At 44.2% G+C, this 10,123-nt stretch overlaps 1 long non-coding RNA gene across 1 annotated transcript; it reads right to left on the bottom strand.

Annotated features, from left to right (window-relative positions):
* Positions 1–6,672: 6,672 nt before the first annotated feature.
* LOC110365772 (uncharacterized) lies at positions 6,673–9,992 on the bottom strand. Its single transcript, XR_002425554.2, has 3 exons — positions 9,423–9,992; positions 8,197–8,376; positions 6,673–7,559 (listed from the first exon to the last, which is right to left on the bottom strand). It is a non-coding gene; the product is annotated as an uncharacterized LOC110365772 (long non-coding RNA).
* Between the last annotated feature and the right edge of the window lie 131 nt (positions 9,993–10,123).

The following is a 10,123-nucleotide window of genomic DNA, read 5'->3' on the forward strand; positions in this document are numbered from 1 at the left end:
TCGGACGTCCATTCTAGCAGCAAACTCCAAACCAGCGTGTTGTAGCTGCAAGAGCGTGAAAGATTCGATTACGGTTCGTTAGGTCAATAAAGCACCGACTCGGATTGACCACTGAGCCGCTGTCAGCCCCACGCTGGAGGTTACGCAGCGGCCGCGTTGAATATCATGAGTATCTTCGATACACCTGAATGGCTCTGTGCTACTTGTCAAGCAGGCTTGTGTCAAACGCTCACGTATTAAGTGCCTAGATATATATTTATATGATAAAAACGTGACTGTCTGCTGGGTAAATAAAATTAATACTTGACAAATTATTTGACTTTACATATGCCTAAAAATACATTTTACCTACACTGAGCGCACAATCCCACAAACCTAAACACATATTTACCCAGGCTGTTGCAATTCCTGTAGAGCACAACAAACGCCAGTGCTGTTAAACCAAGGTCACAGAAACTCCTACAGACTCCGGAGTTTTCAGTTGGGCAGCACAACCACATCCATCACAATTAGATTTCTGGTTGCTTACTTGCATTTCCTGTTGTTTTGGGCGTTGGGGTGTTTTTGATTGGTTGGGGTTGTTTTGTTTCACGGGCTGGGTTTTTGCTCAAGACATCAAAACACTCTCCTGTTTTTTATAAGGGAATGAATACATTTTGGTAAAAACCTTCCAATTTTTTTAACCAGTAATAACCATTTAATAATAATTAAATTTCTTGACCGTTTATTTTCTTTTATATAGCCGGATTTTTAATAGTCTGCCTCTTAATAAAATGATAAGTGGGGAAATGGGAAGGCAGCCCATATAGGGGGTTTTCCCTTCCTCAAATATTCACCAAACACTCTCCTAAGGAATCCAAAATCTAAGGAAACACATGAAGGTACCAGAGGGCTGTCTTGTTTTCTGGTCCCCGTCATCCCCATTTTTTCTGCTCCATCAGTCTCCATCATTAAATACAATTTCATAAGCAAGTGATTTTCTTCTTACCAGCTGCTTCCATATTCAGCTCCATTTCATCTTGTACCATTGCGGAACCTGTGTTTCTGAAATCACAATTAGTTACCATGGAAAGCAATTCAATACCATAATAAATACACTTGAAGGCTGCTCACTCAGCTATGGATTACAAAATAAACATTTTTTAAAAGTCCTCCAGAGAATGGGATCCAGATTATGTATATATATATATATATATATATATATATATTAATGGGCAAGCGTGTTCTTGTATGTACACGGGTTAACGTAATTTTTTATTATGTTTTCCTGGTACGGTGGGTGCATGTGAACACAGCACAGCAAACCCCACCAAGATGCCGCCCTAGTCCCTCACCAGCCCTGCCCTCCAACATGAGCCCTTTTTCCCCATCCTCTACTTCGTTTTCCTGTAAATATTCTCATCCTGTTGTTGATACAAATTTATTTCGCACTCGTTCTGTTTTGCTTTCTGGAATAGACGGGAACATGATGCTGCCCATATGTTCCTGTATCTCTGTGCACACACAACCATCCACGTTTCAGCATCCTCGGCAGCTTTGCCGTCCTGTTTTGCAGCGTTGCGAGCAGGACAAGTCTTAGCCCAAGGTGTTGATGTAGCCTCATGGTTCTCTCGCCATTTATGCCAACAATTTCTTCCTTCAGTGTTTTATCTGGTCCTGACATTTTCCAGACGACAGGCTGAAATTACAGCTTGTAGTTTTGCCTGAAGGATAAAAATGAGTATTGAATATATCTCCTTTTATTGCGTTGCCTGCCTATCCCTGGCAGTTCCCAGGTAATGACATTTTCCGATCAAGAGTTTGGATTAATTACCTCCCTTGAAGGCTTATATACCCCACCAGGTCTGAAAAAAGAAGAGCTGTGAACTTCTTGTATTGAAGCGCTAACAACTTGTTACGCTTCTTTAGAAGTTGATTAAACTGTAAGTCCCAGCCCAAACACTTGGCCGTGTTTTCAATCAAGAGGCAGAAAGATGACGGTAAGAAACAGCATTGTAGCTGTGGAATGTAACAGTGTGGGACAAGCACAGCTGGTCTAATATGAAACTCTAAATCATTTATTGCATTGATTAGCTCTTTCATTAAGTAATGTATTTGGTCAATGAATTTCTCAGCTCAACCAGAAATTTACTCCACCAGAAACAGGTTAAAACCACATTCTTCCCCATTTTGATAAATCAATGATTTTCACTGGAAATCCCCCTCTCCTCCCAGTCGGCTTTGGGGAGGGCTGGGGGCACAAAGTGAGGTTTGGTTCCTGGTCACCAAACTCTTGGTGTGTTTGCAGACGCCTGTTTGAGCAAAGCCAAGGAAGAAGAAACCCGGCCTAGAGCTGCTCCATTTTTCAGGGCAAGATTGAGTGGTCTTGGCTTTGCCAGTCCGGGAGACAGAATGGAAATTTTGACCACGTCCATCTCCTGCCCATTGACCATGAAGAACCCTCTGCCCTGCTCCTGCCAGTGGCGGCGGCTCTGTGGAAACACGGCTGGACATCATTATTTATGGTGTTTTAGTCACCTGGGAAACAAAGTAGATGCTACCAGATAGGACTTTTAACACAGCTAATTATATCATTAGTGTCAGTACCACTTAACGACTGGCATGTACCTTCCCTGGTCCAGCGCTGCCAACGTTGCCATGGGAATAGCCCGGCTCTGCGCCTCGGTGGGGACACGCACAAGATGCACCAGGACCACGGTGAGGTGTCACAGCTTTCTGCCACCTGTTCCAGAGCAGGCTGGCCAGCTAATCTGAGTTCTGCATTTGCTAAAAAATACCATTTAGGGGACAAGAAACCACTCATTAATTCAGCTGAATCTTGTAAATGTTCTGCCCTGAAACATTTCCCGCTGCTGTCCCATTGTGCGGTACTTCAGCCTCTTGTGTCCCAACAGTGCTCCCATCAAATCTACTGCAGCAAAGTAGTTCATTAAATCAAAAAGAATAAATAAATCCAAGAGGAAAGCAAAAGCTTTCCTCCCACTTTACCTGGGATATACAAATTAATCCCAGTGGCATCAATCAGCGTTTTTGGACTTCAGAGTGGGTATCCAAACTGTGCATCACCTGGCTCTGCGGGGGATGTGACCACGTCCAAGAGCCACGTCCAGCCAGGCCACATGGCAATAAGAGCCCTCTGGGCTCCCGATGTCCACAGGTGAGCAAGAAAATGCCGCGTTTCCTCTCGTTTGTATGTATTTATTTACATTTATCATTGTTGCTGATGGGGTTTCACAGAGTTTGATGCCATCATAACCACACGCACGTGAAGAAAGTTGGCTTCGGTTTCCGAATGAGAAGCAAACGGCTCTGTAATGAGCCAATAAACGATCCTCAGAGGAAAAATAATGCTAAGTTATTAAAACCCTGCCCTGGAGGCTGCACACGGCAGCTCTGCAGACTTATCAAGCCATTTTGCCCCAGGTGCAGCCACTATGGAAGGGCTGGTGGGTCTCAGGCTGTTCGTCAGGATCCATCCATGTCACAGAGATGCTGTCACCATGGCCCGGCTGTGCCTGGTAGCAGTTTTGGGGTGATACATGTGTTTTGAGGTGCTGATCCCCCTGTCTCTGAACAAGGGAAAAATGATAGGTGAGCTGGGCTTTTGAAGCAGAAACCTGACAGTAGTATGTCTGTGCAATCAGAGAAATCAGGTGAAAAATAAAGACAATTACTGAACTGCCCCTGAAAACCTTTGTGTTTGCTTCCCCTCGCCTGGGAGGGATGAATCGCCCCACCGGCAGATGACAACCACAGCACCAGCACGGATGGGTGCTGCCATGGCGGGATAACGCGGCTTTATGGATGGAATACTTAAACAGGGAGATAAATGTTATGGAGATGTGCCCAAAGCCCCACAGATAAATCCAAATGCTCAGCGGTTGCTTTTCAGCACAAGACAAATAGTGTAATTTTGGATTGTTCTTCTGAGGATTAGGGGTTCAGCTCCATGGTTTAAATGCAATGGGATTTTGTACTTTTTTGGGATGCTCTTGTTTGTCCCCCTTGTCTGTCACCTGTCACACCGCATGAGATGGCCCAGACTCACCACTGAAGTCCTCAAGATCCCAGTAACCACTCCGTGCATATTCCTTGGTCTGAAGGAAGAAAAAGTCAACTGACAATATATCTTTTTGGGTTTTGTAGATGAAACAATGTAAAATCACACCAGCCTGCAAATAAACAGCAGCTCTTGCCTGGAAGCCTTTTACTGCAAGTTTGGGGCTCAAGGACACTTGGTCCTGAACCTGTCCCAGCGCTGGGAATCCAGCAGGAGGGGAGGTTGGCTCTGTCACCCCATCCCCCAGCTCCCCATGAGGAAGACCTGGGGGGAAGGCAGGGCTGAAGGTCTCAACACAACAGCATAACCCAGTCACCCCTGTTGTTCTCTGTGGACCTCCCAAAGCCATGCCCAGGGTGACACAGAGTGACACCAGCATGGGTGCAACCCACCCAACTACTTTCTTGGGCCATCTAGAAGAAAACGGATACATCTAGAAGATCAATTTGGCCCTGAGGGTGGTGTAAACCCAAAGACACTTTGCAGCAGCATCTCTGCTGCCCACCGCAATCCCCCAGGCGGACTCTGCTCCCAGGTGTCTGTTATTTCCAAATGGTCTCCAGCTGAAGAGCACCTGCTCATAAATATCCACAAATCCTCCCACATCCTGTTTGCATCATCACCCATGTACTTTGCTGGGAGAGAACATGAGTAAATGACTGACTCACAATGTCTTATCTCTCAAATTTCATGCAGTTTTAGAGTTTTCCTAGTATTAAGATGCTTGTTCCTTTTATAACCTTCATTACACGTTAGGAAGAGTGCATGCAGACCTAAATAGCTCTTGAATTTATAAATACGGAGCAATCAATGTATTTTATTTTGCAATTATTGCGATAAACAAATGGGATATTTCAGTAATGCTCGAATGTGCTCTGTAAGTAATGCCTCTCATTGTCCTTTAATTGTATGTATTTGGTAAATGAGCTTTAAAGGTTCTATTAGTATTCATTAGGCAGAAGTTACCATACATTTGCTGCAAAATTAGTAAAAACTATTTGCTGCTTCTGCTAATGACGTAGCTGAGCTGCAGCCCAGTGCAATGCACTTTCCTTACAGGTATTTATTACTGTTTCTTCCAAAAGTCCATTTGTGAAGGTTAAAAAGCGGCTATTTTCACTTAATGGCTGTGTAATGAACAAAGATGTGCGCACTTACCAATTTTCTTACAATTTTCAGGCCAGAGTCCACTGCCGAGCTGGGAAAATAATGCTTGAAACCCACTTGCATTGGGGCTGGGATGCTAAAATGCTCCCGTGAGCATTACGAAGCCAACACCTTCGGGGTGTCCCAGTGCTCCCCGGGTCAAATGCGCTGGGTCAACCCCAAAATTGCAGCAGATGCTGCCGATGTCCCTGGGGAAGGGGAGGGGGCTGAGCCCTGCATGGGACAATACATCCAAAACCAAAACTTGAGAGCACTGAAATCAGTAACACTGGGGAAAGACCACGTGCCTTTTATACCATGAGGCTTGTGCTATGGTGTCATTAATGGACTGCCAATATTTTGCTGACATTAATTCTCGCTCCCCCTCATCACCCATGGAAAATTCAGTACAATGAGAGCCATCATCAACTCAAGCCCTCTTGGTTACAAGATCCTGCTTGGCAAAATACCACTTTTATCCTTCATGGGTTCCAACGCACTATTCAGCAAAGTTTGTTTCCCAAATCAGCCTCTTTTCATTGGGACCCAGAAGCCTTCATTCCCCTGAAACCAAACGATCTCTCCTCACCTTGGGAAGCACCCCTGAGATTGCTGGTGAGTCTCCCTCAAACGCTCACACCCTGCGTGGAGGACCTTTAAATGGCCACGAAGGGCTGTATTGAGTCCACATCCAAAGAAACATCAACAGCGGAGAGGCAGGTCCATCCCAGAGGCCCAGCCTGAGGCTCAGGAGAGCTGCCGCTGGGCTGGGGCCACAGAGGAGTCTCCTGAAATTAAACTGACACAGCTTTTATTTCCTTTTAAAATAAAAAAAAAATTAAAAACATTTGCAAAATACACTTTTTTTTTTTTTGGGGGGGGGGGGGGGGGTGGGTTTTGCAATATAACCCCCCCAAAAAATTAATTTGAAAAAGAAAAGTAACCTCAACAAAAAATCCAGCAGGCTTTATAAACCCACACGTACAGAGCTGAGGACTTTTCCTCACAAATTAATGAAAACTTGACCTAATGAGTCACCGAGCCTTGAGTCTCAGCATAGTGGAAAACACTTGAGCAGGTGGGGAAGGTGAATGGAGGCTGGAGCAGGTTGTGAAAATGTCACCCCAGCACATCCAAAGCTGCAGGTAATGGCTTTGTGGGGGTGAAGAGGAGAATGTCCATGCCGAGGGCGTACAGCATATAGAAGGAAAAAGATATATGGTGAGTTCTCTTTGGAGAAGGTTTGTTATGACTTTGCTGTGAAGACACTAACTTGGATCCTGCTGAGCGGTTAATAACCCTGAATTGAAAAGATCCGTCAATCAGTTTGAGCAGCTGGAAGAAAAGTGACAGAGGGCAGAGCAGGGGCAGAGGCTGCAGAACACATCTGGTTCCTTCAGACAGATGTAAAAGAATGACAGAGGGGAAACGTGTTAAAAAAACAACTCAAAACCAATCAGGAAAGCTATAAAAAAATCCATTAAAATATAATGAAGGCTAAGAAATTCAGAATATTACAATTTCCATCTTCCCACGCAGGCTTCCCAAAAGAACTATCAAAGCAAGGCAGTGTGGGCTCGCACTCTGAAAACGCAACACCCCTTGGAATATCAGAGCATCAGATGGTGAGAAAAGTTCATAACAAGAGGATTATTTATGGCAAAATATGATTCCGCCCCCTAAATCACAGCAAACAGTTAGATGTTACTCTAAATGGCAACGGATGTGGAAGAAGCCACGTCCATTTAGCAAGAGGGATATATTCAATATAAAAGGAAATGGGTCAGGCATCTGATAGCTCTATATAAATACTTAAATGGCAACAGAGCAGCCCATGATGTGTATTGCCTGGGGATCTAGACGAAATAAACGAAGTTGGCCTTTCCCACCGTGCCATCTGCAAGCCAGTAAATATTTGGGGCGCTCAGTCACCGGGTGCAGATACTTCGGGAAAAAGAAAACCATGAGCATGCACTGAATTTTAAAAGCAAATAACTTCATCCTCACAGACTCAAAGGCAAGAAACGGGTGCTGGTTTCTCTTGAAGTCAGAACAATGAAGAACTTAGTTGATTTGTTGCTTAAAGGTCCATGAAGTTACAGGTGACTGATGTTAACTGAGGTCTTATTCACCTTTCCTTGATCCACTGCAGGGTCAGGCGGGGACACACGTACATGCTGATTGCATGTGACATTCATGGGTGGAAACAAATTCCAGCATGATTTGCTCAAAGCACTGGGGGAACTCTGCTGGTTTTAAGGGCCATCCCACTTGAAGGCATCCCGAGAATCCAATTTAGGAGGCAAGATGTCATGCACAGGTGATGTGTGAACGGTTCGGGTGTTTTTCTCTCCTGGAAGAGGGTGAGGATGCTGTGAGCTGGCACAAGCACCACCTCTTGCTTTTCGAGGACAGCGTGATAAACTCCTTCCATTCCCTACCCAAATTGTAAGAGCTTGCACGTCTCCCTTCCAGGCTGAACACTAGAATTTGGTAATTTTCTGTGCAATGCAAAATCAAATGTATTTCATAAACCCTCCCTTCCCCAAAACAGAGCCCTGTGAGCACAGCCAGGTGTAAGGAGCGCTGTAATAGCACAGGGACAAAAAACATCTGGAAGTGTAACTCCAGTAACTCATACAAACCTCTTTTAATACAACCTCTTCCTACACTGAGCCAATGCCGGTATATTGAGCAGGTAAAATCATGCTATCGAGGAAATAATAATCTCCCATCAGTTTTATTTGGATTAAAATTTACCCCGCTGTGTAAGGAACCCAAGGCTTGGCAATGTATTAATAAAATTTATGCCCTGCATCCGCTCTCCTCAGAGGAAAATCTTGTTGAGATAAATATGGCAGATTACATATTATTGATTTAGATCTTGCAGCTTGTTTTCCATCAGAGGAACTTTGCTAATTCCAGTCCATTATCCATTTTAAGCCTCAACAAGGATGATGTTTAGGGATGGAAAGGAGAGGAGCTCTTACCCCCTTAGGGATTTAAACACGTGCATGGCTGAGGACTGTTTCAAAACCAGCAAGTGAAGTCCCACCAAGCCCAGCAGAGCAATCCTGTGAGCACCCCCAGCTACGGCACCGCCTGGGGTACGGTATGACCTGGTTGCTCCATTCCCATGGCAGCTTCTGCTCAGGCTGCTGCAGAAGATCCTGGAATAAAAGAAATTATTTAAAATTACATAAAAGATGGCATTTCTCCTAAAATGAGTTAAAAATCTAACACCCTCCCTATCTCTATGGGCTGGGTACAAAGTGACTCTGGGGAAAAAACTTGCCGCTCCAAGACTTGTTTAAAAGCTCCGTCGGTTTCCTTGAATGTCACAGATAACTGAGCACAACAGTGTAATATTGCTGTGCAAATCACATGAGCAGATACTAAACATTTCAATGACAAATAACTGTTGGATGTAAAACACAGCGCAAGGTAATTGCTTAAAGCCTTGAGACACCATGTCATTGCCAGGTCGGGTTGACAGGCAGTTACTGTGGCTCCTTGTTGAATTCACAAGTAAAATACAACAAATATATATATATATAAATATACATATATATAAATATATATATATATATAAAATAACAGATACTCCATTTTGGCATTCAGATACGATGCGGGGGACACAACACACAGGTAAGGACATTGAATGGTACATCTGCCACACCTGCCCCCAAACTTAGCTCATCCTTGATTCTTCTCACATCTAAACCCGAGTCTCCCACCCATGCTATGAATATCAGGATGATTTCTCCCAGTTCTCCCTTTGCTACATGTTTTAAGGAGCATAGAAGTATATGAGCTTCTTATAGCGCGGCTAACACACAACATTCATGATGAGAAAGTCCTACATTCACCATATAAATGGTTACTCGTGCTGAGTGGGAAATAAAATTACTACAGTGGACTTTCATTACAGGGGAGTAACAGTCAACTGGAGCTGTCACAATAAATAATGCAATTTATGAAACACAGTAGGAAAAATGAGCTTCCCATCAGTACATGCAGCTTATGCCTCGCACAAGGCAGAGAGCATGGGAATTGTCGATATCGAAGGAAATTTGCCCCAGGATATTATTGAAAGTTCAGCCAGTCATCTTTTCTTCCTGATAGCCTCATTTTTCTTTTCTATTCTATGTAAAATTCAAAGTGCCTACACATAGTGCCACATACACCAAGCGCACACGCTCCAGTTTGTACTCACGTTGCTCTGTTTTTGCAGGTGTTATTCAGACCCACTTTCGGCGCTCATGAGAAACTCCACTCCCGAGTGTCACCCAGCCCGGAACAGCTCTGGCCTGTCACACTTGTGCTCATCCATTCATGAACCACAACCAGGTTTCTGTAGCAGCCGGAGCATTTCAAAAATTCTGGCTGTTTTTGCCAGAAATAGTTAATTTTCCAGGGGGGAGATGTGCTCAGAGCAGCTGGACCTCTGGATGGGGCAGCCCCTTGGGTCATGGCACTGAAACCAGGGGCTGCCAAGGGTAGGTAACCAGAGGCAAGCATTAAACAGAATCAGCTCTTTTATGGTACCAAAACTTTCACTTGATTTTCCTCTACAAGAAGACAAACACCAGAGGATGTTTAGATCTGCTCAAATAAGAGAATCCAAAAGAAGGAAAAAAAACAATAAATAAAGGAGAGGACATTTGGTGCAGTAGCAGTCAGAAAACAATGTGCACCTGAAGAACAAGTAAGAAAGCTCTAATAAAATAAATGTAATTTCCTTAAAATTACCCACAGCTGAAGAGCTAAACCCAGCCACCCCACCTGCCCTTTCTCCTCTCTAAAAGCCACCAGCAGCCCAGCCTCTCCTTTTATTTACCCAGAACACCTGGTAGCAATTTCTTGCAGAACATAATCAGCTTTTAATTAGCAGTCAGGCCATTTGTCACCTGGACC

Source organism: Columba livia, chromosome 12 (assembly GCF_036013475.1).
Source record: "Columba livia isolate bColLiv1 breed racing homer chromosome 12, bColLiv1.pat.W.v2, whole genome shotgun sequence".
Taxonomy (NCBI): Eukaryota; Metazoa; Chordata; class Aves; order Columbiformes; family Columbidae; genus Columba; species Columba livia.